This window comes from Canis aureus, chromosome 3, assembly GCF_053574225.1.
Source record: "Canis aureus isolate CA01 chromosome 3, VMU_Caureus_v.1.0, whole genome shotgun sequence".
Lineage (NCBI taxonomy): Eukaryota > Metazoa > Chordata > Mammalia > Carnivora > Canidae > Canis > Canis aureus.
Window position 1 is genome coordinate 60,159,038 of NC_135613.1, and position 27,856 is coordinate 60,186,893.

At 41.8% G+C, this 27,856-nt stretch overlaps 2 pseudogenes; both read right to left on the bottom strand.

Moving 5' to 3' along the window:
* LOC144304595 (stromelysin-1-like) lies at positions 1-27,844 on the bottom strand (annotated as a pseudogene).
* Positions 1,784-6,532, bottom strand: LOC144311592 (interstitial collagenase-like; annotated as a pseudogene).
* Positions 27,845-27,856: the final 12 nt, after the last annotated feature.

The following is a 27,856-nucleotide window of genomic DNA, read 5'->3' on the forward strand; positions in this document are numbered from 1 at the left end:
AGAAAAGCATCTCTCCCAGGTTGATTAGAAGTATTTTTTTCTTTTCTCCTTTGTGATAGTCAGTCATCATTTATTTCTACATTTGAACCAGCTGTTGGTTTTCAAGAGGGTCAAAATTTGTTTCTTTTTAGGATCAAATTTGTATTGCCTTTTTCCATGAAAGAAATAGAAAAATCCTAGAAATAAAATGAGAGATAATGATTATGTTAGACAAATAAACAATGATTTTACACATGGACTCTTGAAAAAATATACATTTTTACACATGCAATTCGCTCTCAGATCTAAGGAACAGTCCATGTGTCATTTCTATGGCAGCAAAATGGAGAAACTGGATGGCCTTTACCTCCCTCTTGGAAGAGAGCATCAACTTTTTTGCCAATTCTAGGAAACCCATGAGCTATCCCTTTGGGAAAACCTGTATCCATAGACCGTGTGTTTTCATCACACCTTGTAAAAAAATTAATAGGAAAATCTGAATGTGTGATTAATATAATAACAATAAATCACACTCAACACTAAGTGTGAAGTCACTGTTCTGAGTGGGTTGCGTGTACCGATTCATTCAATCTTTGCTATAAATCTGAGAGATGGGGGTACCTTTATTTTCATTTTGTAGAAAACCAATGACTGCTTTAAACAGTTATGAGTAGATACATTGCTGGTATGAAAATAATGGGAGCTTTTAACTGGAGGGTCCCAGTTCAACAGGGTTATGGGAGACTGGAACCGAGTAGACCATCCCCAGAGTGACATCAATTCTAAAAATATGATTCAAATTCTGACTCCACTGTCTGCCCTATCTGCCCACTGTGGGGAAGAAATTTCCCTTTGGATGCTTCTGCTTTTTATCTCCCTTTTAAATGCCATCCTATAAATCCCTTGTCTTCCAAGGACAGGTGTAGTGTGGTGATAACAGGTAGGGAACTAGTGGATGCTTGCTCTGGCACCATTCACCAAGGGAGGTTGGAGGTTCCACACAGTTTGAGAATAATTTCATAGATTTTATTTACTTAGAGAGAGAGAGAAAAGGAAAGAGAAATAGGGAGAGAGAGTATGAGCAGGGGGTGGGGAGGGGCAGAGGGAGAGGAAGAAGCAGATTCCTGGCTGAGCAGGGAGCCTGACGATGTGGCCCTGGATCCTACGACCCTGAGATCATGACCTGAGACACCCAGATGCCGCAAGAATTTCCAAAAATTCAATTGGAATTTTAAAAGGCAACTCTCCTTCCACGGAGTGATCTGATCTGACTTCCAAGGGTCTGTAGTTACCTCCAATACTCATTGGCAACAAAGAAGTACGTTTTCCTAGTATCATCCTCGTGAACAGCAGCGTTGATTTTCTTTACCCTCTGCGGGAAGCCCAAGGAGAAGTGGATGTCCCTGGGATATCCTTGCAGCATCTGCTCCCCGTTAAAGGCCCAATATTTACTACCTGTCAACCAAAGAACCAATAGAAAACTTAGCCTGGGACTCTGGAGGACAGTAGGCAGGCTTCCCTCCAGACTTGCATTCATGAGAGGTGGGTGGAGAGTTTTATTTCCAGGTGGAGAGCCCCAGAGCTGGGCACCTCTCCAGAATGGCTCCCTTCCCCAGCTGCGCAGGGAGTGTGTGGGGGTCCATGTGGTGCTGCAGGGGCAGCCAGGCCACACACACAGGTGAGGAGTAGTTCCTCTCACTGGGCGGCACCTCTCAGCTCTTGTCTGGCCTGGGTTCTTATTTGCGGAGCTCCTCCAGCATGTTGATTCATCTTTACATCATGAAGCTATGGTATCTACATTACTTCATGTCACCATCTCACAAAAAGGCAGTTTAAGACATCATGTGTATAGAAATTCCCCTGATTTTCACTGTATATGTGTTAGATCTGTTTTGAGATTCTTGACTTATTTGATCGGCCCAGTTAATTTTCAACCAAAGAACCCGATGAAAAATGTAACTCATAGAAACATTGATCAAAAAAACCCAGAAGCTATACCTTAAAAAAAAAAAAAAAGACTTGATCTCTGTTAACATCCCCATAAGCAGTGCCAACTGCATTTAACAGTGATTTCCAGAAGTCGGCGATGACACTGCGTTCTGCTATCTTGTAGGAGGCACTTGTGCATAGGAAGAACCTGATTTAAAAGAAAGGGAAATATCTTGGCTGCAGCAAAGCTGTGGTTGATTTCCAGCATTCCTTCTCCCTGGACACGAGTGTAACACTCACAGAAGGGCCGCATCTGATATTCGGGGTCCTTTACCTACAAGATAGTTCATCTCACAGAAATCATCGATGGAAGCAAGCAAGGATAACGGAGGTGTAAGAGACTGCTCCAACCAGACTCTTCCATTTCAGGGGTTTTCAGAGTGTTTCTAAGACCACGGAGACCAAATGGAAGCCTATAGCAAGCCACCAGCCTTGGGAAGGACCAGAGGGCATATGTACGGGGAAGGGTCCTTCTTGTCAACCCCTTAGCAGACACTGTCCATGCCACATCCCTTGCCCCCACCGTCAAAGTCTCCTGCAGCTTTGGCACACAGTCCCCGTAGACAGCTCTCAGCCACTGAGCTCGCCTGCCTCAGGAGCACACTGAGCCGGGTGTTCCTTCCTGGGCAATAGCCTACATCACCCTAGGCATAGTGTAGACATCTGCTTTGAGCAGTGGTGTTCAGAAAGATCTGATTTGTTCTAACTCACTGATGTTTCTCATCCTAGACATGAGATGTGAAAGGAATTGGAAGACCAATTATTGCTCCACTACTGACAAGTCTCTGTTCTTCAAAAAGGAAAATTCTTTCTGCCTAACTCACATATTTGTGTGTATGCTAGTGGTAGGGTGGGGGCCGTACGATGCCTTTTACTCCATGAACTTTCTAGTGAATGAATGACTTATCTGTGATACACATATTTTCATTCCTTTTTAAAAGTAATTTCTACACCCAATGTGGGGCTTAAACTCATGGCCTTGAGATTGAGAGTCACATGTTCTTCCAGCTGAGCCAACGCTTATCTGTGATAAAAACTTTTGTAGAATAAATCATTTAATGCAAATGTGCTATTAATTAAAATTACAAATTAAAAATATATTACTAAAGAAACCTATAGAACATTCAACAAAATATCAGAACACCTTAAAAACATAAGTCAGTGTTCATGGTAATTTTTTTTTTTTAACCTGTTTTTAAAGTAGAATAATTCTCCACAAATTTTGGCTATAGCATCAAATGTTAACTTGCTATCACAGGCTTGTGGTACTTGTGGTTGTCTTGGCTGGATGGGATTTTTGGAATGTACTAAAGCACAAATAAAGGTTCTGAAGTCAAGAGAAGTTGGTAATGATGTTAACACAAAAGCACTTAGAATGAAGTCTCTTTTTAAAAGGACACAGCTAGTAGCTCTTTATCAGAAACCCACATAGAGACCCTGAATCACTGGTCTAAGGTGCTTTCCTTTGTGCTCACTCACCATAGAGTGCCGGGGGGCATCAATGTCCTTCTGAGACAGTAGGACATCTCCAAAGTAGATGTATCTGGGGAACATCAAGAACCAATGTCATTATCATGCAACAGTCTAAGGGAATGGCCCACTTCATGTGCTGCAACATGATATAAGTTGGAGTCTTAAAAGATGAACAAAACAAGTTTGCAATTACTGGAATACAGTTTTGAGGAGCCCAAGAAGGAATATAAGTATCAAAACTACAGATGCTTTACTGTTGACTTTGTGCAACTGTGGTGTGTTTTTGGTGGTCTGTCTGCATGGGGTGTATATGTGTGTGTATGTTTAATCAAAGACACGAGAGGGCCTTCATAATTCTAGTTAGGCTAATTAAAGTATGAATCTCTGAGATTGGGCTATATAATTCTTGGATGAAGTCAGCCAACAAAGAAAAATCCCCTTGATCAATAAATATCAGAACATAAGGTAGGAAGTATTATATTCTGGAGGAATAATAGTATTCTATTAACATTTTATTATTTTTTCCTGCTCATAAATATTATATTATGCCCAGTTGTGCAAATGTAGATAATATAGGAAAGTATCAAGAAAAATTCCTCAAGAACACTTTACCAAAAATAACCATTTTAAAATTTTAGTGTGTAATTATATATTCAACGATATGATTTAAAACATCCTAGCAAAAATAGAGCTACCCTACAACCCAGCAATTGCACTACTGCGTATTTGCCCCAAGATACTGACGTAGTGAAATTCCAGGACACCTGCATCCCAATGTTCACAGCAGCAATGTCCACAATAGCCGAACTGTGGAAGGAGCCACAGTGTCCTTCAACAGATGAATGGATAAAGAAGATGTGGTCAATGGAATATTACTCAGCCACCAGAAAAGACGAATACACTCCATTTGCTTCCACGTGGATGAAACTGGAGGGTATTATGCTGAGTGAAGTAAGTCAATTGGAGAAGGACAATCATCATATTGTTTCACTCATATGGGGAATATAAGAGATAGTGAAAGGGACTATAAGGGAAAGGAGGGGAACTGAGTAGGAAAAATTAGAGAGGAAGACAAAGCATGAGAGACTCCTAACTCTGGGAAATGAACAAAGGGTTGCAGAAGGGGAGTTGGGTGGGGGGTTGGGGTAACTGGGTGACAGGCACTTGAGGAGGGCACTTGAGGGAATGAGCACGGGGTGTTATAATATATGTTGACAAATTGAATTTAAATCTTAAAAAAATGTAAAAATAAATAAATAAGTAAAACATGGTAGCATTTTTAGAGTAACATATTTTGTTGGTAAAAATTACTTGCAGAAATAATATTCCCTTACATTTTTAAATAAATGGACACAAAGGAGTTACCATTACCTTTCTAAGCAATTATAGTTTTAATAAAAACTTATGTTTATTAAGGTATTTAAGGCTGATCACAACATTGGCTCATTTTACTAAAGCATCCTTTCAGATAAAACTTTGACCCATGAAAGGGAAAAATTGGAGGAATTTGTGGACTCACTTCTGAAATCATTGGTCCATGTTTTTCCTTATCAAAATGAACATCTCCTCCAATGTCTCTTGGTGGGAAAGCATGAAGGAGATGGTTTTGAAATCCACTGAAGGAGGAGTTGTCTCTGTGATCTGTGACAAACAGCAAGGCAAAGGCAAATCCCCATTTCTACATAACTTCCCCAGGAGGTGCGAGGACAGTTACAAGTGGCCCAAAGGCCTTCTTCATCCAAGAGGCCTCCCTTTGGCCCATAAAATCAACAGCCCGTTAGGAACACTCTGTCCTTGGTGCAGCTGAGCAGGTGTGGGAGCAGCGGTGACATTCAGGTGACGTTTAGGATGGTTTTAGGAGACAAGAAGAGCTTACCTCCCCAGACCAAGGAAATCATTATGTCCACTTGACCATCAAAGACCTTGGTGAAGGTCAGGGGAGAGGCGTTACTCCAGAGCTGAAAGACTTTCTCTTTTTTTTTTTTTTTTTTTAAAGATTTTATTTATTTATTCATGAGAGACACACTCACGGGGTGGGGGGGCAGAGACACAGGCAGAGGGAGAAGCAGGCTCCATGCAGGGAGCCCGATGTGGGACTCGATCCCAGGACTCCAGGATCAGGCCCTGGGCTGAAGGCAGCACTAAACTGCTGAGCCACCCGGGCTGCCCGACTTTCTCAATGGCACTGTCTACTTCTGCTCTCGGCAAATCTGGTGTGTAATTTTCAATCCTTAAAAATCAAAGAACACAGAGACACATTCCCATGTGTCTCACGGCTCACATGGCTCACGGCTCTGATGGGAAATAGCATCTCTGTCTGCCGCTCAGTCTGCTTACCTGATGTGTGTGGTCCCATTGGCTCCCATCAGTGAGGACGTACTGAGCCACATCGGGCACCCACATCTGGACTGCTTCATCAGATTCAGGGTGTCCGTGTTGACCTTTCCAGTCACCTTCAGGCCAAAGAACGCCTGCATTTGCTTTAGCTTCTCAGCCACTAAGCTGTCGTTCCTCTGCCTCACAGATTTGTTGGTTCCAGTCTTCAAGTTGTAGTACTTCTGTAGGTAGTTCTGATAAAGAGAAAGATATTGAAACACAGGATGTGAAATCCTTCTTATTTTTTCCTGAAAATCTTTAGGAATTCACTGTGGTGACAGAGAAATTCTTTTGTCTTGAAGATTTAGTACAAAGGAAAAAAATGTGTCTGCAAAAGGAGTGATTTCATAGGCTTACTGTTGGCGTGGTGGCAAAGTCTAGCTTTGTTGGGCGTCGGTGTGAAGGCAGTCAGGACACTCTCTCTACCTCCATCTTCTGAAGGAAAGTCTATAGACAGGTAAGTAGATTTTTTTTTTTTTTTTTAATGAAGGGATCTGTTTCAGACAAAGTACTGACCCTAGAATGCATCCCACACTTGCTTGAGCTTCTACTCCTTGACCTTGGAAAAATGAGAATGTAATGCTCCTGTGTTGGTGGCATGTGAAAATCAGCCCTGGACCATCTCCATATCCTGCCCCTGTGTCCCTAAAGTCCATGGGAAGCTAGGGGACCCTATGTCCCAGAGCAGCAGCAGCAGCAGCAGAAGGCTGGACATGCTGAGCTTCATTTTTCTTCTCTGCCCAGGGCGTCCTGCGGCTCCCTCCCTCTTGCTGCTCCAGGGTTTCGGCTGTAGTCTCCCCTTTATGTAGGGTCCTTGCAGCCCCAGAAAAACAAAGGCTATCTGATTCACCTCTGACAAGAGGACTCACATCCTCTTTATCTGCAACATGTGGCCTCAACTTTCAAAAACTGTAATATAAGGTAGATTAATCTTTAATCTTTTTGTCTTCACAATCTTATGATTGTGATCAAACAGGACATCAACAAAAAGATACACCTCATCTTTCACAATTGTCTTCTATTAATTCTGTGATATCTTAAGAAAGACCCTTACTATTTACACTATAATGTACAGCTTACAGAACAGTCCATGGACTTTTATTTTTTTAAGATTTTATTTATTTATTTATTTATTTATTTATTTATTTATTTATTTGAGAGAGAGAGAGAAAAAATAAGCAGGGCAGAGGGGAAGAGAGAGATGCAAACTCCACCCTGAGCAGGGAGCCCGATGTGGGGCTAGATCCAAAGACCCTGAAATCATGACTTGAGCTGAACCTAAAAGTCAGATGCTCAACCAACTGGGCCACCTAGGCACCTCTCCTTCTGCCTTTAAGCTTCTTGATATAATTTGTTTTTATAGCAATCATGCACTGCTTAAATCACAAATCAGCTTGAAGTGACATTGTTGATGAGAAAGCTGATTACATAGGGTGGATGTTAGCATCTCTAGATTTCAATCCCACTTTGCCTGTTCCTGGGACACAGATGGACAGCTGTGAGGAGGTCCCAGGTAGAGCCGTGTCTGCAAGTCCCTTGGCTGAGTTCCCCTTTCTGCCATCAACTGCTCCTGGGGATGGAGCAGGTTTGGGGCATGTGTGGGACTGGACGATGATTACTTACTCTTTCACATCCTATTTCTCCATTCCACAGATGAGCGCATAGTACCTTCTATGCCTCAGCCACCAAGCGGGCGAAGGAGAGGTGGGTCAGCAGAGTTTGATGCTGTGGAGATTGGTACAAAGTGCCACGGTTTTGGAGAAGATGGAGACACTGATCTCCCTGGGGGCGCCGGGTGAGCGGGCAGGCGAGGTGTCCCTGTGTTTCCTGACCTTCCTTAGCCTTCATTCCTCCTCCTGGATGTTTGCCAGATCTCCATACCCCACATTGAACTTGTTTGTCTTCTTTTTAGAATGCAATCCTTTAAAAATGTAACCTCCTTCTAATCATTGATGTCAATGGAAACATGATTAGCATCTCTGTTCTAGGCAGGAACGTCTGTGGGCCTCAGGGCTCTAGCCCAGTGGCTTCTCCCTTCTCTCAGGCGCTCAGCCTTCCCTGAGACCATGACTTGGATGGGCAAAGTGGACGGGATATTCATGCTGGGTTCTTCGCTCCTCCCTCTTTGGCAGGTGTCTCTCTCCTTTCCTTCCAAGGCAATTTGATTTCACAGAGTTCCGTGGGCTTTATAAATCTCTACTCTCCAAGCAGTGACCCTGACATTATGGTGGGCCCCATCGATTTCGGGCCCTGCCCCGGCCAGTGATGACGGGAACCTCGCCAAGTCTGTTTAAAGGGAAACTAACTACACCCTTGATATCTCTCAGGGTCTCATCACGCTGCTCTGACTCGGCAGCGATCCTGCCAAGCTGGTCTCCCCTTAACTTTGACGCTTCCTCGTAGCACTTTCCATCAATTGACCCCTGACTACCCGCCCACCTTCCCATGCTGTGTTGGAACAGAATCTGATGTTTCTGTTTGGACCACTGTCCAGATCTGGTTTTTCTGAATGGGGAGTGGTGCCATCCAGTGGTTCTTGCACGTCCCATGGTCCCCTGGGCCACCCATGCACACTCACCTGAGATCAGAAGCCTCAGCCCCCCTCCGGGGCAACCACACAAGGACAGGGATGCCCAAACTGCCAACCCCACAGAAGATTCCATGGCTGCCATTTCACCTGCCCCGCTACTTCCTCCTCTAGTCAGTGATCTCCAGGTCTGCCACCGGACTCATCAATCTTTTCAAAGGACTTTCTTCTCCTTCTTCCCTGCCACATTCCTGTCCCCTTGAATCCTAAAAGAAACTTTCTGGAATCACACTTCCTCTTCACACTATTGCTCTGTCTTTCTTCCCTTCATCACATCTTTCTTTTTCCCCCAAGGAGAGTTTATAGTCACTCCTGCCATGGCCACGGCTGAAGGTAAGGATGTGATCCATAAGGCTAACCACATGGGGGACACATGAAAGGGATGCTTGTTTCAGGCTCAATTTGCAAAAATATTTGACTATATGATTAGATTCTGTTTTTTCACTCTTATTTTACTTTGGGGAGAATAATTACTTAAAATATCTTAGAGCAGGCATGGATGTTGAGGGGATGCTTCAAGTGAAATGCCCCTACTTCAGGATTGGTATGCCCCACCAAGGTCAGTTCCTTTCAGCCTGGACTCCACACTTCATTTGTTTGCATGCCAGGAATGGCTCCTCTTTGGTGTAATTTATGAAATAATCAGTAAGATGTTCTGGGTTATGGCACCAGTCACAGAGAGTGCAGCCCTCACATGAGCCAAACTTCTCTCTTAAGTATGCTCTTCCCAAAGGAGTTTGAACCTAAATGCTGTGGTGTGGCCGAGCCAGGACGAGTGAGGACCTGACTCCCTTCACCCCCCACCCCTGCACGGGGCTCTGATCTTACTCATGCTGCAATCCAGACTATGACTTGCTTGCTTGTGTGTCTCTAATGTGTGTTGATTTCCTGCCTTCAAATCCTTTATCTGTGAATCAGGTTTAGATTATGAAATAAATTATGTTCTATTTTGCTGAACATGCCTCTGCTTTGGATGAAGAGGAATTTTCACATGATACAAAACCTACACAGTTCCTATGCATTGCATTTTTATTTTTCTAGGTTCCTCATGCCTTGGTCCTCATTTATTTCAAGGCCAAATAGTTTGACCTGTGGCTTTTCTTTAATTAGTTAACTCTTGGTCAAATGTGCACCAGAGGAAAAGAACAGTATTTGACATGTAGGGCTTCACCCCTTTCACAGAATGAGCTTAAATTTGTCTTTGCAACAACCCTATAGAGCATTTAGGGCAGATAGCATTAGTCTTATTTGATATAAGGGAACTAGCTCCCCACAGGAATTAGGAGACGTGCCTGAGATTGTGCAGCCACCACGTCGTGGGGGACAGTCTGGGGCTCAGGTCTCTGGGCCCCAAAATAGAAAACCAAGCTTTAAGTACACACCAGGGAACATCCAACATCTTGGCTTTTGAATGAGTTGTGGAGGAAACATAGATGGATAGATAGATAGAAGATAGGTCATTATTGAATATGATTTTATCAGTTTTGATACCCATCAGTGGGACTTGGCTGGTTGATCTCTCAACCAGAGAGATTGGTTCCTTTACTGGAGAATAGGGAAAATCAGAATAATATTTCCCAGAAATGTTTTTGGGGTAATTAAGTGGAATCATGTGTTTGTATCAATGCTCGTCCATTGAAATACGTTGCTCAATAAATGCTGATTCTTTCTAGAACTGAAAGAGATCTGCTAGAATATAACTTAATGAAATGCTGTCACATGACAGGGGGGAAAACAGATCCAGAAATGCTCAGTTGTTTTCTTGAAAGAAAATGGCTGGGAAGTGATTGAGGGATGGATGAGATCATTCGAAGTAGATTTCAACTTCTTAAAAGAAATGTGACTCCTGTTTCTTCAGTGAGACAAACAAAAAGTATTTTTAGCTGAATCCACATCATAAACTACGTTTGGAATTATCTCCTCTAAAAACTTGGGAGCCTTGCCCAAGAAACAGCCATGTGGTCAGATGTTCCTGCATCATGATCATCACCACCATAAGTTGAATACAGTTCTAAGAATAATTGCTAAAATGGGGGGTTTAGCAATTGAGTGCTGAGTGGTTGGCTCATGAGTTAAGCATCTGCCTTTGGCTCAGGGTGTGATCCTAGGGTCCTGTGATCGAGTCCCATATTGGACTCCCTGCAGGGAGCCTGTTTCTCCCTCTACTTATGTCTCTGCTTCTCTCTGGGTCTCTCATGAATAAATAAATAAAATCTTTTTAAAAATGACTAAAATGGCACATTTCCAAGAGAGATAAACTGTGGCCCAAGTCACACATCTTGCATAATCAAACTTGTGGTTTTGCTAATGGCAGTGCAATTCCACCCCCTTTAATCTTATTAGGAATGCTTTCTGATACATTTATGAATCAGCTTCAGATATCAACTGATCTATCACTTAGCAAGTCCATGCTCCAGGGAGGACTCTCCCCCAAATAGCTGTGTTTCCTACTGACTTTGCAGGAACCAAGTTTCTATAAATCCTTATTTACCTTTGTGGCAGGTAAACAAATGACCTTCGCTTTTTAAGATGCCTGCCCCTCCACCCCAGCCTTGGAGAGATCGGGTCTATGTCCCCAGGCTCAGTAATCACCTGAGCACAACCGCATAAGCACCTGAGCAAGGGCAGTAGATCTGTAAATAGTCAACACACAGAACCATGAGGGATTGTTTTCTCAAGCCCTTATGTTTTAGAGTGGCTTTTTGTTCTATAGCAATAAACAACCAGAAAATCTCCCTTGATTACATCTTTTGGAGGCTTTGTCATTCCTTCCCCTGCACACATACTAAAATCATGTGCATGTACCAGGTTACTGAAGAAATGGAACAGGCACAGAGCAGAGGGTACTTTGGTGTGCTTCCTAGCTAAGCACCTTCTTTTCCAATTTACATTTTGCTTGCTTAAAAATGGATTTGATGCTGTGATTGAATGATAATTGAAGGAATAAATGAATGAATGTGGTAAATGAATCATGAAAAACATAAGGTCAGGTGTGATATGAACTTTGTGGAGATTTTCATTAAATTGTTTCATATATTGAACAAAATTTCATGCTCTTCATTATAAGTTGACAGATTGAAGGCTTCGAAATGTTATCTCCAAAACAGACATCAAAAGGACCTATTCTTTTCTGGAGTCTAACCAGGTGTCTTCGGATTCCCAACCAGGATGTGCCTGTAATGGCCATGTGCCATCGCTCACGCCATTCCCTTCCTGGGGATGCCTTCCCTCTGCAGACCTGTGGCTTGACAATTCCCACTCTCTACTCTAGGGTCCAACATTCTTTCCTCCTCAGGATTACCAACTCATTTTTGCATTCACTCAGCAATCATTTACTGACCACCTGCTTTATGCCAATCATTGTGTCTTTGAGTAGGTGAGAGTGGCAGATAACGCTAGAGGGTTGCAGCCTGATATGGGATGAATTTGAGGCAGAAGTGAGAGTGGAGTGTGAGAAGTATATTGGGAACCCTAGGGCATGATGTACAACACATCTGGGAGCCCAGAGGGGCATTCCAGAGAATTAGTTCCTAAACTGGGTCCTGAAGTGCAAGGAGGCAGTTGGAGAGCACGGGGGAGAGCCTTTGTGGTTTGTTTAAGCTTCTGCTTATGTTTTTAATCAAGTCCATGAAACTGAACTAGGAGAGGGTTCAGTGTCAGTAAGTAGTACTGAGTGTACTACTACACTCAGTAGTAGTGCTTAGTATTTGCTCAGCACCGGGTAATAGAGTACCATGAAGATGTGGCAGAAAGCGAGAGTTAGCTTCTCCATCTGTTCCTCCAGGTCTCCCCAGCCTGCTTTGCTGCAGTCGCTGGGAGCCCACCGTCTCTGTCAGATTAGCCACCTGGGAGTTAACAATCAGGGTGCTGGGGACTCAGTGGTAACCATTCAGTCACGTGCACCAGCCATTTCCACAGCTGACTGTCAGGAGTCTGCGTGCTGGCTGCACCCAGACAGTGCTTCTGGCAGGAGACACCCCAGAGATTCCCGTCTCTCTGCTGCCTGTCTTGACTGGTACAGGTCAGTGTACTCAGTGTTGCTCCTGCTGGCCCAAGAATGCTGGTCATTATTCTGTCATAAGTACAGAAAAGGAGAAACATCTGGAAGCTCTCCTTGCAGTTTCACAGCAATCTGGGTCTAGTGAAGCATGTAAGGTAAAAATTGGGCCCTTGTAAAATCTTGGTCATTTCGTTTCCCTCGTAATTCCTTTTACTCTATTTTACAAATATATTGGTCTGTCATCTATTGAAAATTTAAGACACTGAATGAAATAAGTCAATTGGAAAAGGACAAACATTATATGGTCTCATTCATTTGGGGAATATAAAAATTAGTGAAACAGAATAAAGGGAAAGGAAAGAAAATGAGTGAAAACATCAGTGAGGGTGACAAAACATGAGAGACACCTAACTCTGGGAAATGAACAAGGGGTAGTGGAAGGGGAAGTGGGCGGGGGGTTGGGGTGACTGGGTGATGGGCACTGAGGGGGGCACTTGGCGGGATGAGCACTGGGTGTTATGCTATATGTTGGCAAATTGAACTCCAATAAAAAAAATAAATTAAAAAAAAATTTAAGACACTGATTCTTTACTGCAGGTGGTGTGAGAAGCCCTGCTTTGGGGCACAAGGTCTAGACATTTCCCTAACCTCTCCTTTCCCTCCTCCTGGGCCACTCCCTCCAGAGGCCTCCTCAATTCTTGCTCTTGGATTTTTCACTTATGTGGTTGTCTCCCTTGGTGGCTTCCACTGACTTCAGTCCTGGATGTTGGGATGGAGCCCCTTCTTGATGATCCCACAGCTCTATGAGCTACCCCCACTATGGCCGCAGCACTTGGTCCCAAGTCAGCCAGACCACTCGCTTCTTTGTCCCCCTGGAGATTGTAAATGCTGGCAGAGCAGAGCCTAGTCCTTTCCCCTAGTCTTGCTCTGCGCGACCTCCCGCATCTCTGTTATGTGAGGAGGTTACCCAGGGAGCGCAGGAGTGAGAAGGTAGAACCGCCATCCAGCCTCCAGCAGCAGTGGACCGCTCACGCCTCCCTCCACGAGCAGAGCAATCAGGCCTGGTTTCCTTGGGGGATGGTTCACCATGTTAGTACATGTTGCTGATTTCAAAATTACCACAAACTTAGTAGATTAATACATGATTTGTTTTAGTTTATTATTTTAGTTTTCGTGGCACAAGAATCTGGCTATGGCTTATGGGGTTCTTGCATAAAATCCTAAGGCTCTGGCTGGGCTGCAGTCTCATCTGGAGATGGGGAAAATCAACTTCCAAGTTCACTCAGGTTGTATTCACTTAATTTCTTTCCATCTCATTCCCACCATTATATGGCTATTTATTGACAGTTCCAAACTGTTTGCAACCTCAGCAGTCCTGTCCCCCCAAAGCTGGAATCATTCAATCCTTTCCTCTAGGTGAAGGCATACTTCTTACAATTGCCTGAACCAAAATTGACCACAGGTAGGAATCACTAAAACATCCACTTTACCTCCACTGGGAATCTGCACCAACTGATCCCAAACTGGTCTTGTCCTGATGTGGGGTCCAAATCTATCTCTTGCTTGGATTTCCTAGTATTGCTTACCTTGATTGTGCTGCTCAGTATTCCTCCTACCTGCTGAGATCTCCACTGACCCATCCTCAAACCTCATTTGCTTGTCTACATTATGACCAGGCACAGCGTTATACCCCTTTGGATGTGTGTTTTGTCCCCCGGGTTCAATCTCCTCATCAGCATCTGCATCTGAAACACTTTCTTGCTCTAAGAAATTGGCTACACTTATATTGATTCCAAGACTTACCAAATCCCTATCAGAAGTTAATTTTGAGTAGGAGGATATCAGAGACAAGATGGACAATGATGCAGGCATTGAGAGATGACTGGTTTTCTGCAGGTAAAGAGGGTGAGAGCGCTGGGAGGTGGGGAATGTGAGCACCAGCGTTGTGAAGTTGTGAAGACTGAATTGTGAGTTCCCCCTGTCCACACTGCCACTCTCCAGCTGAAGTGTACTGTGCTCTCTCCACCCATGGCACAGGCAGACTTTAGAGGGTATGGTAACTGAGGGATTGTAGCCTGTGAGCCAAATTACAAGTCAAAGTTGAATGAGATTATAAGATGAAGTAGGAAGAAGGTGGTGCTGTTATCTGAACTAGGGAAGGAGGAAGAAGTAACACGTCCAGGAAGGGCTCGTATGTTAAGGGAATGATAGAACTGCAGAGTCAGATTTCTCCTGTCTTCAAGAACCTAAAGGAGTCCACTCAATATTGCTGAGCCTAAGGTCTCTAAGCACGCACCAAGTGCCATGAGCCCAACACTTCCCTACCAATTATGAGAGCGAGTCAGAATCTATTTTTGTCTCTGTGCTAATTGCCCTGAGCTGTTTTGTCACGCTAAAGTGTGCAGAATCAGGAACACGTTGGAGGTCTGCAGCTATCTCAGAGAACCACAATCTCAGTGAACTTTTGTCCTTTAAAAGCAATGACATTCCTGCTATAAACATCGGGGTGCAGGTGTCCCGGCGTTTCACTGCATCTGTATCTTTGGGGTAAATCCCCAGCAGTGCAATTGCTGGGTCGTAGGGCAGGTATATTTTTAACTGTTTGAGGAACCTCCACACAGTTTTCCAGAGTGGCTGCACCAGTTCACATTCCCACCAACAGTGTATGAGGGTTCCCTCTAAAGAAGATGTGGTTTATGTATACAATGGAATATTACTCAGCTATTAGAAATGACAAATACCCACCATTTGCTTCAACGTGGATGGAACTGGAGGGTATTATGCTGAGTGAAGTAAGCCAGTCGGAGAAGGACAAACATTATATGTTCTCATTCATTTGGGGAATATAAATAATAGTGAAAGGGAATATAAGGGAAGGGGGAAGAAATGTGTGGGAAATATCAGAAAGGGAGACAGAACGTAAAGACAGCTAACTCTGGGAAACGAACTAGGGGTGTTGGAAGGGGAGGAGGGCGGGGGGTGGGAGTGAATGGGTGACGGGCACTGGGGGTTATTCTGTATGTTAGTAAATTGAACACCAATAAAAAATAAATAAATAAATAAAAGCAATGACATTAGCACATAATGGAGACAAATTTAAGCTAGATTGGGGTGATTTATGGTCTGTTGATCTAGCCTCAGGAAGAGCAAGATGTTTGAAGCCACAGAGTTCTGGAGTGAATCTTGGACTGTTTGCCATTACTGATCCTGGGAAAGTCTATCCTTCTGAGACAAAGTTCTGCGATAGCTAGGCATTACTATTTACTACAGCTCTTAGGAAGATCTCCTGAATTGCACATATAAAGCACCTTGTATAGGGCCTACATATTGAAACTCTATGTTTTCCTTAGCCCTCAACCAAATAAAGGCATTCATTAGCCTGGAAACATACGAGAAAACATTTCTGGGAGCACTTTCTTTGCCAACATTTCCTTGAGATTGTGCACCCTTTGCACTTTCTTACCTCACATTATTCGAGGTGGAAAACACTGATGTTGCTGTTTCTACATCCGCTCTGTCTACCCCGTTGCTGTTTCTACATCTGCTCTGTCCACCCATACTTGCTGGCGGCAGGATGATGAGATTGGGATTAAGCACTCCCCACCTTCACTGGTCTAAACCAGTCGTGGAGTCCTCTCACCTTCCCATGGTGGTTGGCTCAGTGTGTCCTGTGAACAAAGCTCAATCGGAGGAGAGCACAACTGTATTTGGTGGATAGAGATAATATGCTGAAGAAGGTAAAAACTGCAGCTTCCACACCACCATGAGAACATCTAGCCTCTAGGCTAAAACCATCATTCTGAGTGCAGAGCCTAAACAGCAGAGAGGAAAATCTTGGAAACTGCTGTAAGATGTTTCCTGTTAGTCCATGAGCCACCTAACTAATCACTCTACAGCCAAATCATCTTGGGACACTGCTGTCAGATTTCTGCCACTATGTCTGCGCCCACACTGCCATTGTCGGGATGGCTCCCAGTGGAGCCCATGTGATCTGATCTAATGAGTTGCTTTTCCAGCCCTGCTTCCTCCAACCTCACTGCTCAGTGCTAAAGCTTTTCAGCAGGTACATTTGCATCTGTGAAATGATATATGTAAAATGATGTTCATTACATTACTGTTTTCAAAATCAAAACAGTATTGGTTACCCTTTGGGGTAAAACAAGACTTCGCAGAGATGCTTATAAATGCATAGACCAGATGGACAGATTCATGGGAATTAGAACTGCTTACTGCTGGGAAATACAGCTGGGTAGTGGGAGGAGAAAAACTTTTGACTAAATCATGTTTTCTTCCTTTGGACTTTGGGCCATTTATATGTACTTCCAACTCAAAAAATCTAATGTAAAGTACTTGCAGAAAAAATTTAAATGTACATATTTTTGTAAGGAAAAATCCTTTGTGGTTATGACTTGTGGTTATGATTGCTAAATATTTCTGACTCCACTCAGGCTCATGACAGGGTAGCATTTGTGTATCTTTGGCATTACATGAGGCAAAGCACATTTTCTTTGGCCAATGACCTGTAGACAGAAGGATGTTTGCTCTATCCCCATGGAGTTTTAGGAGGCAGTGAGAAACATACCAATTACCCTTTCCCTCTGCATGGCAAAGAACACAGCTCAAGGGGTGGCTGTTTCATCTGCTGGGTCTTGAAGTGGGACAACCTGGAGTAGAAATCCCATCAGAACACCATGATGGGCTTTTAGTTTTATCCACAGAGACATGAGAGCTATTTTTGCCAGCCTGAGTGACATTCGTGCCATAGGATTCAGTCCTTCAACAGCCTCTTTAACCTGCAGCCTCTCCATCTACCCTTACCTATTCCCATGACTTCAACACATCCCCCCGTCTCCCACAGCTTCATGTCCTGTGTGCTGGACTCCATCTTCCTTTATCAAATGGCCTGTTGATGACTTCACTTGGTTACCTCACAGGAATTTCTAAATTTGAAGAATGAGATGGTTCTTCCTCGCTCTAAACCATCTCCCACAAAACTACCTTAGAGGCACAGCTACTCCAGCTCACACTGGAAACCCAGCCGTTGTTCTGAACACCTTCCTTGCCCTCCCAATCAGCTGACCACTGAATCTGAATGATGTTAAATCTCAAGTTCATCTTGTATCCCGATCTCCCATCACCTATAAGCATCCTTTAACCTGTCCTCCAACTTCTAACATTACTTCCTTCCAATTCTCTCTAGTCAAAGTGGTCATTCAACATACTTACTGGCTTGTGTTGCTTTACTGCTTAGAAATTCTTTCAACAAATCCATAATGCACTTAAAATAAGATAAAGTTCTTTAATTCACTGGATATGATTGGACTACCTGTCTAATGCCTTCTTACTCCATATCCACCCTCCAACACATAGCTCAGGCACACACTTTCTCTTAGTTCCTTGAACACGCCAGGATTTTTCCCCCTCTGAGCCTTGACATTATTTTACATGTTCTCTTCCTAGAATGGTGTGTCTCCTCCCATCCACCTGGTCTGGCTTGCTGAATTTAGATGCTTCCCCCCTGCTTTCATTATTATCTTGGGGAGACAATTTTGAACAACCAGACTCCAGCTGGTAACTTCCTTTTACCCCCAACATTATTTAACCTCCCTTACCATTGTGTCATTTCTTCAATAGCATCTTTATAGTTTATAATTATCTATTAATTTGTGTTCCTTGTGTTTTTTACTTCTTACTCCCACCAGACAGAATTCAGAGTTTGGGTTCAATGAGTTTTCCTCACTCTCCCATGCACTGTATTCAAGACAGTGTCTGTCATTTAAGTGAATCAGTAAAAGAATGAACAAGTCTCTGTGGGGTACCTGGTATGGTGTGAGGCATACAACTTAGTGATGATACACCTGTCATACAGTTGGCATGTCCACAGACACTATTATCACTATTTCCAGCCATAAAATGGGAACAAGAGAATATTTTAATAAAAGAAGAAGGAGGATATGAGAAATTTGGTCTCCAGGGAAGTCACAGAGCATCACTGGAATAATATTTGGGTTAAAAAAAAAGACAACTGGGTTCCAAGCTAGTTTTGCTATCTCATCGGTAAATGATAATGTGCACTAGCTGATTTGCTAGCTTTTTAAGCTCCACTATTCTAGAATCTTCTACTTCTCAACTTTGTCCAGACCCAGTCTTACAAGACTATGTTGACTAAGCTCTTTCTTCCTTAGGTGTGCAAAGAATTTTTACAATATTTGGGGGCAAAAATAAACATCATACTGCTGGAGAGAATGGAAGAGGGTACATGACAGTCAAATGCTCCATCCACAGAGTGTGTGTTCCCACTATACCCACTAGCAGAACATCTGTTAAGTGCTCAGTCCACACTGTGGTCATTATATTTAAAATGAATTACTCTAGAAAGAAGGAACAGGCCAAAAATAAAAATCTTTATTAAATAGCAAATAAAACACCCATGGAGATACATTCTCTGACTAGTGCAGATGAATGCCTCCCACTTCTATTCAATATAACCTAACGGCAAGTGAAGTGGTCCAGATAAGTGTTCCGTGACACAGGAAATTGTCTACAAGACTCATCTTCTTTGGCCACTGCACAGGAAGGAAAAGTTCATCATTTTAACTTATAATGAATTAGGTGAATACTTATTATATTCATTTGAATCTATTTCCTTCATTTCTCATCTAACAATATAACCAGTTGTTACTCTTCAATTTATGTGTCACCACCTTGGCATTAGGGTCAAACTCAAACTGTAACGATCCTCTGAAGAAATAGAAAAATCCTATAAATATAGATGAGGAAAATAATGAGACATTTTCAAGCAAATCAATTTCACAACATGCATAACTCAGAATAAGAATGATAATAATGAATGGCATTTAAGAAGTGGTTACTCTGTGCATCTCTTATATCCTTACTGGAAAAGTGTGAGATGTCACTAATGAGGACAAAGATGAGAATTAGGGAGATTTTGCAGTTTCCCCAAGGTAACATCTCTAATGAAACATGGAGGGAGAACTCCATCTCATCTGACTTCAAAGCCAGTGCTCTAAAACATTAGATTATACTACCTCCAAACTGATAAAATTTGATGGTATTTTATTTTATTTTTTTAAAAGATTTTATTTATTTATTCAGAGAGAGAGACAGAGAGACAGAGACACAGAGACACAGGCAGAAGGAGAAGCAGGCTCTATGCAGGGAGCCCGAGGTGGGACTTGGTCCCGGGTCTCCAGGATCACATCCCGGGTTGCAGGCAGCGCTAAACTGCTGAGCCACCTGGGCTGCCCTCAATGGTATTTTATTTTATTTTATTTTATTTTATTTTATTTTATTTTATTTTATTTTATTTTATTTTATTTTATTTTCTCAATGGTATTTTAAATACTCCTCTACTCAGTCCTCAAGTGCAGCTTGGGAGGCAATTGGACCCAGGACATTAAGGTCAACAATACAAAGCACTGGAGGTCCATTTCAAGCTCTGTGCACACTAAAGTCAAGGTATCTTAGCAGTAAGATCACGAGTCTCCTTAGCATTATGAATGTCAAGTTCTGGCATCTCCTGGCAAAATTTCTTCAGAATGAGCACAAATGTTACCCTCCCATTTGCTCGTTACTAGGAATCAAATTTTGTCTATTTTGAACACATGGGAAGACTACTATTTATTTACACATGAATTATTTAATGCAGGCAATTGCAGACTGCAACAGACCCCCCTGGGATAGGATGGGAAAGAACAAGCAAGAGGATGAGAGAGGAAAATGATAACCCACCAATAGTAACCCTAGTTCACATCTGGTAGCATTTTTACACCAACACAGTGACCTGAGTAATAACAGCTATGATGTGAGGAAGTACCCTTTGATTTTATGTTCAGGTATGAAACAGAGAGACTTGGAAACTATTCAGGAATAAATAAAATTTCAACTCAATTCGCACAAATTAGAAAGTTAAAATGTTCAGAAATTTAGAGGAAAAAGGCTATAGGACTGATGATTTGAACATTGCTTTGATTCTCCACATTATTTTGATTCCATAAAATGCTCCTGAGTATCCCCAATGGCAACGAAAGGAGTGCCTCCTTACCAAACTCCTGAAATATAGCATCAACCATTGGCTCAACCCCTGAAAGTCATCCACGATTAGTCTGGGGAAGCCTTGCTCCATGGACTGGCTGTTTTCATCAAATCTGTACCAAGTGAAAGAAGTACAGCTCAACCTCGTGCAGAGGCTCCATTACATACGATGGTATGATATGTTACTGCTCCAGTGTGGAATCCCAGATCATTCTCAAGTAGGGGAAACTAGCATTAAACATTTTTATGACTACAAAAATGTATGACTTTCCTGGACTGTAGGCTTAGCACAGAAACCAACATTTCCTCCAGGGAGATGAGTATCATGCTGTTCCACGGAGGTTCCATATATGTATGTCTTAGGTCAATTTTCTAAGCATCGACACAGACCCCAGTGCCCTTCCACCACAAATACATGAGGACTGCACACATTAGATGCAAAGTGAATTAATCATTTGGCTAAAAATCTTCCAGTTATCTATCACACCTGCCCTGTAGACCTTGTCTCTACAGCCTGATACATCTGGGATTCCTCTGGTGGCCTGTTGTCTGTACCTCAGGTACCTTCTCCTGATGTCTTCTGGTATCTGGATTTAGGACCCAGGGCCCAGCCATTCAGACAGTGCTTTATTATATCTGAGAATTCAAGTAACTGTCAGTTATCTTCTCCATAATCAGAAAGTTGGAAGTTAGAGCAAGTTAGAGGGTGGGAGTGGAGGATATCCTTAAAGAAAGAAAGAAAATAATTTCCTTAATGAAACTCCATACAAAGCCATCCCAAACATATCGTACTGCCAGTATTTGTCTCCTACAAAGAAGTATGTTTTCTTCTTTTCCTTGTCAAAAACGGCTACATCAATTTTCCTTATGGTTGGAGGAAAACCCAGGCTGTGGATGCCTTTTGGATAACCCGTTTGTACCTCAAGTTTCTCTGATGGCCCAGAACTGATTTCTTATGGAAAAAAAGAAAGCCAAGAAATTTTAGTGAAGACAAAAGTTTAAAAATATTTTTGTACATTTTTGTGGAAAATAGGAAGCCTTGGTTTTAATTCCAACCACTAACACAATCCCCAGGTGATAGCTAGTATTTAACAAATATTCCCCGAATGAGTGAATGAATAGGTGAGTGACTCTGGTCTCTGTCCTTTCTGGATCTTATGTTGTCTATAAATACTAGAGTTTATTGTAGTTTATAGTTACTATGACTGGTCCTGGCTGTCTCTTACAGTTGCTGGTGACGTCTTAATCTAAGTTTCTAACTTGGAATTCTCTTGTAAACTTTGCATCACTAAGTGAATTACTTATTGGACACGTTCTCTTGGGTATCTTATGGTCACTAGTCCAGGCTGTGCTTCATCAGGATACCTTAGGAAGCCACCCAAATTTCAGTGAATCAGGACAGTGGAATCCCGTCAGTGTCTCTGCTTCTATTTCATCACATCTGCCCTCCATGCCAACCCCGAATCCCCTCTTGTATCATTGCAAGATTAACGAATCTAAAATGCCCATATGTTGTGTATCTCTCTTGCTTCATCTGAATTGAGTGATGTGTACCTGTCTGAGCAGCTCCAGATGCAGTCACCCCTTGGTATAGACAGCTCCTTCTGCTTTGAAGTCCTTTTCTACACTTAGACCCTGCCCATACAGCAAAGTTCTTCTCCTTCAACATGCATCCTAAATATAATCTCCTCCAAGGGTCTTTGCCGAGCTCTGGGTTCATGTCTTGGGCTCTTCCTCTGTGCTCCCACAGCATCTGGCTTCCCTCAATCCCAGCTCTTACTGGACGGAACACTCTTGGCTTCATCTCTGCTGCCCTCTCTAGAATATGACTCTCTTTTGGTTTGACCTCTACTAACGAGTACACTGCCTGGCACATTGCTAGGATAAAGTAGTACAAGATAAATCATGGATGATAGCAATATTTCAGAATTATAGAACCCTTTACAATATCCAATGCAACTTCACAATATTTCAATGACTCCTCATAAAAATTAGATTGTCAGAAATATCTAATTTTGAAAAATCCTCACACAGTTTGACATTTAAAAATACTCCCAGAAACTTAAGAGTCAAGGGAAAAATTAGTAATGGAAATTTTTTAAAAACTTAAAAATGAACAACATCAAAAATACCAAAACTTGTAGGAATGAAGCAAAAGCTGAGAAGAAAAGGTTATTTACAGGCATAAATGTTTATAACAGAAAAGAAGAAAGGGCTACAAGTAAAGGACCAAGTTTAAGCTATAAAAAAACAGCAATAAATTCAACGGCAGCACAGATCTGGGCAATAATGATGGGGACAAAAACTAATTAAATAAAAAATAAAAATACAATAGAGAGGATTAACAAAACTGAGAGTTTGTTCTTTGAGAGGATGAATAATATTGTTACATATCCTGTTGTCCCAGAGATTGGTAAAGAGAGAGGCACAAAGATTTAGTATTAGGAAGGACAAAGAGAACAAAACTTCAGCAATGATTAAAATGATGAAATAACACTCAGAGACTTTCATACCAGTTGATTTGAAAACGGACAGAGCTGATAAATTCCCAGAAAAATATGTTAGCAAAACTGACTCAAGAACTAACAGCAGCTCAAAGAGTGTAGTAACTGTGGAGGAAGTGGAAACAGCAATTGACAAATCTGACACGGAGCACAAAGGCCTGGCAAGTCCCATTAGCTACTGCACCCATCCTTGTTCTGACACTGCCTTATCTCATCCACCCAAGTGCTGCGACGCAAGACCTTCCTCCTCATCTTATTCTTCTCCAGGAGTATCCTGCCTATTCTTGGCTTTTGCCCTCCCACATAAGTTATAGAACTAGTTTGCCAAGTTCCATGAAAAATATTTTGGCATTTAAATGGAAAATTCTTTGTATCTATAGGTAAGTTGACATTCTTACTATATTGACTATATAACTACTATATTACATTATTACTATTTTCTATTCATGAACATGGGATAGCATCTATTATTTAGGTCTTGTTGAGTATTTTAAAGTAAAACTTACAATTTTCTTTGTACACATGTTATTTAAGTGTCGGGACTAAGTCTTGCAGTAATAAACCATACAAAATTTAATTTAATGGAGAAAATTCATGTCTTGGTGAAATTTTTGCAAATGAGATCTATTTCAACAAATTAAAATTCTTATATAGTACTTACCTTTAAACACAAAAAGGATATCTTTGCTTTACACTTCATATGCAGCATCCAAGTCTGAGGGTAGAGAGGGCCAAAATGTAGAAATCAAATGAAATTCGAGGTTGAAGTTCCAGTGAGATCTGTGCCAAAAATATCTGGAACACATAACAACTAATTATAATTGTCTTTCTGCTTTAGATATGTTCGTAAAGGAACATACTCTCTGTTTTTCAGTCAATGATGACTCAGAAGTCTGTATGGGACCATCTTCCTTCCTGCTATCCCAGGGTAATGAAACCCACAGCAGTGTAATTATTCAGCTTTAGTAGTATTCACTGAAGGGAAGGAGAATTCTTCTCTACCTTGGGACTCTTCCAGCTGGACTTGAAAATAAATGACGATGAACAGGAGGAAAACCCCACAGTTTACTATGTGCCCACAGAGGCCACATAGATAAGATACTGAGACCTGAAGAAATGACCAAAGCAGGCAATTGTTATACTTTGGAGACAGAGAGCCTGTAAATCTGTGGGGCATTGACAGGACAAAGAGAACATAGCTTTGGCAGCTTCAGATACTAAGGAGTTGTGAACAGACTTTGGGCCGGCATAGCACATCAGCAAAGAGTATGACAGTGGTTGACACAGCCTTCTCGGCTCTGAATTTCCCACGTGTGGTGACAGGGACATGTCTTTACCTCCTGGCACAGGTAGGGCACCTTTCACCTGAATGTTTATCTCTTGCTTTCAGGGGGACAGAAGATGGTCTCCGTGGCCTTCCTGCCCAGGCTGTCTCTTTTATTTTAAATAATTGATATGCCATAGTGGCACATTTTGGGGCCTTGGCCCCTACATCATTCTAAAAGCCCATAAATGGTATGTACATTATGCACTCATTAATATTTTTGAAAAAAGTAGCAGAAAAAACTATACCTATTTATGTTTGTATGCACACAGAATGTCTCTGTAAAGAGACAAAGGATTGGTCATAGTGCTAGCACATATGAGGAGAATGAGACTCTGCATAAGTCAGTCATGAAAAGAGATTTTTCTTTTTCACTCTGTGTCTTCTGGTGCTATTTTAATATTGTGCCAGAGCATATATCACTTTTTCTAAAATTAATTAATTTAAATAGAAGCATTTGCCAGTAAAGGCAAACATACAGTTCTACTTCTAAGATGCCTGTGCCTTTGGAAGCAGTGGTATGGATTATGATAGTTAAATGCAGCAATTGCTCATTTGCTTATTCAACTGTCTCGCTGCATATGCCAGGCCCTGAGGACCAACAAGTGAACAACACAGATAAAACCCATGCCTTCATCCAGCTTACATTCTGGTGACCCAGAATCATCCTTTGAAAGTCTGCTAAAAAATTGTCTGGACTATTTTAAAGAGATGTTAAAATGCTACAAGAACCAGATCTGAATGATGTTAAAATGTAGAGGAAACGTTTTATTTGAACATTTCTGCCAAGTCTCTGTTCTCCTTTCTAAGTATTGTACATCAAAAGAATAGATAGGAAAACGTAATTTCTAGTTTGACCTCTCTTTAAAGAATAAGATCTCTCCCCTCAGAGTGCTGATTGAGTTGAAGGACAAAGTGAGGTCGCATGCGGCTGGTGTCCCCAGTCCTAGAGGCAGATTCTGTGGGCACCACGGGGTCATTAGGGGAAACAGGGGGAGGTCCTGAAGGGAACAGATGTGGGGTGCAAACAGAAGGAGAAATGTGATGACAATAGCCACCCAAACATTCTCAGGGTGCTTTGAGATGAAATGTCACAGAGCATTTTAAAGCTTTCCTGAAGACCGTCATTGTAATACTTTCCTAAAAAAACATCAGGAATGAACAGGCATTGTTTCCAGCATCACTCACCGTACAGGAACTGGATGCCATCCACATCATCTTGAGAAAGGCGGAAGCTGGCTGGGTCTGTGAGCAGGTTATAGAAGGAGTACATCAGAGTGTTAGGGTCAGCCGAGTGAAAGAGACCCAGGGAATGACCAAGTTCATGAGCAGCGATGATAAATAAATTGATTCCTATTTGAAAAATCATAAAAGTTCAGAATCTAACAGCTGTTAGTCCTTTAAACATGTGTAAGAAGAACACATGCCAGTTGTATGGCTGTCTTCAGAACCTCATGGCATCTCCTCATTTGTGAACTGGTTCGTTGATTGGTATATTCCCTACTTCATAGAAATTTAATTATTTTTCAAGGTTGACTTGAAGTCAATATAATCAGAGAGTTTTTCACCATATTCCTAGGTCTCTCTTTGGACAGGGAAGCCTGGTCACTTCATCCATAGTGACAATGGTAAACATTGGTAAAACATGGTAAAAATACACAAAAGATTTTTTTTTTTTGGAGGTACAAGACTACCATGTCAATACATAGAACTCCTCATTGTCTCTACAAATACAAAGTCGGTTATTGTTCGAATTTAGTAACATGTGCCAGTTGTAGCCTCAGTTGAAATTAATCACGGAGGATTTATGTTATTCCTCAAACTCTTACGCAACAAAAACTGCTCATTTCCTGTGGGGTTTTAGCCTGAGATGTTTTTCCTCCTTTTCAAAATAATCAAATAATTTTTGAGGGTTAAAAACCTTTCCAGTAGTTGGTACCATGGGATAGGTACAATATTTAAAACAGAAATATGGCCAATAACAGTTTCTACAGCCCAAACACAGCTGAATTCAGTTTTTCTTTATATAAATTTTTTTGAAATTAACGGTACAAATTATTTAACCTAGGCTCCAAGTAATTATGCAGAGAAGAATAGTTGTTCGAAAAGGACAAGATCATTTCTTGCAGCACAAGTTTGTACCCTCAGTAAAGATGCTCTTTGCATTTGCATTAGAAATCCAAACAATCTTGAAAATATCAAATGTTTCAATTGTGTGTTTGCAAACTTCAGAAGCTGTTCAAAATAAATAAAGTGTAGCTAACTTTAGTCATTGCATTTAAATCTAGTAAAATCTTTCAGAACTAATTTAGAAAAAAAAAAAACTCCTACACTGAAGATAGTTACATGCTTACTTAAATAGATGACTTAACAATTTCCTTTATTTTCTGGCATTTTTCATAATCTTTTTAAGAGAAAAAGAGACAAATAGAAAGAAAAGAAGAAACCCAAGGTCGCATTTTAGGTTGGAAGTGATTCAATGCAGTTCATTCTACCTTTATCATTTCTAGTTAAAAATAATGAAAAACATTGTGAAATGCCCATCATAAAACCTCTACGGCATCCTGAGCTGTGGAAGTAAGATGGAAAGATGCCTCCAGATTGTGCTTGCTGGGAGTGAAGAAAGAAATGCAGACATCAGAAAATGTTCTTCAATCATGATTGAAATAACAGTGCTTCTGGTTGTTACCACTCAAACAATCACACATCGTACTTATTAGGATATTACATTTACTGCTCATTCTAAATAACCACACTATTTTTGGATAGCGTTAGACAATACTCTTGAGACCATCCAGAGAGGTATGTGCCCCACCTGGTCTATCCTCCGTCAATATTTCATCATTGTCAAAGTGAACATCTCCATAAATGCAGGCCCAGGTGGGTAGGCATGAGCCAGAGCACGCCCTCATCCATCAAAAGGGTTAAAGTCTCCATGATCTAACAGAGAAAATGTTTTTATTGGAAATATAGGTAATTAGGATCTCTTTGGAACATCCCTCGCCCTTCCGCTCCCTCAACAACGGCAGCTAAATGGATGCGTTTCATGTTTTATTTGTTTTTGTTCCTCTACCTCTAACTGCAAAAGAAATCTTTATGTCAGCCTCTCCTTCATCAGTCCTGGAGAAAGTAAGTGGAGTCACCTCCTTCCAGACATTCAGAGCTTTCTCAATGGCGGAATCAACAGCATCTCTTGGCAAATCTGGTGTATAATTCATAATTCTTTAAGAAAAAAATGGAATGGGTTATTATTTTCTCCTGTGGTCATAATTTTAAAAATGTCGTTATTATGTGAAAACCTTTGTGGACCCGTTACCTGTAAGTAAGGTGAGTTTTCCTCCACTTGGGCATGCCAGGGAAGGTGGTGAAGTCACCGACGTCAGGAACGCCACACCTGGGCCTGCGCATCATCGCCAGGGTGTCCGAGTCCGCCTTCCCTGTCACCTCCAACCCGAGGAACTTCTGCATTTCTCGGATTTTTTCAACGACAGGACCACTGTCCCTTCTTCTGACAAATGGTTTCACATCTTTCCCAAGATTGTAGTACTTTTCCAGGTATTGCTAATGGG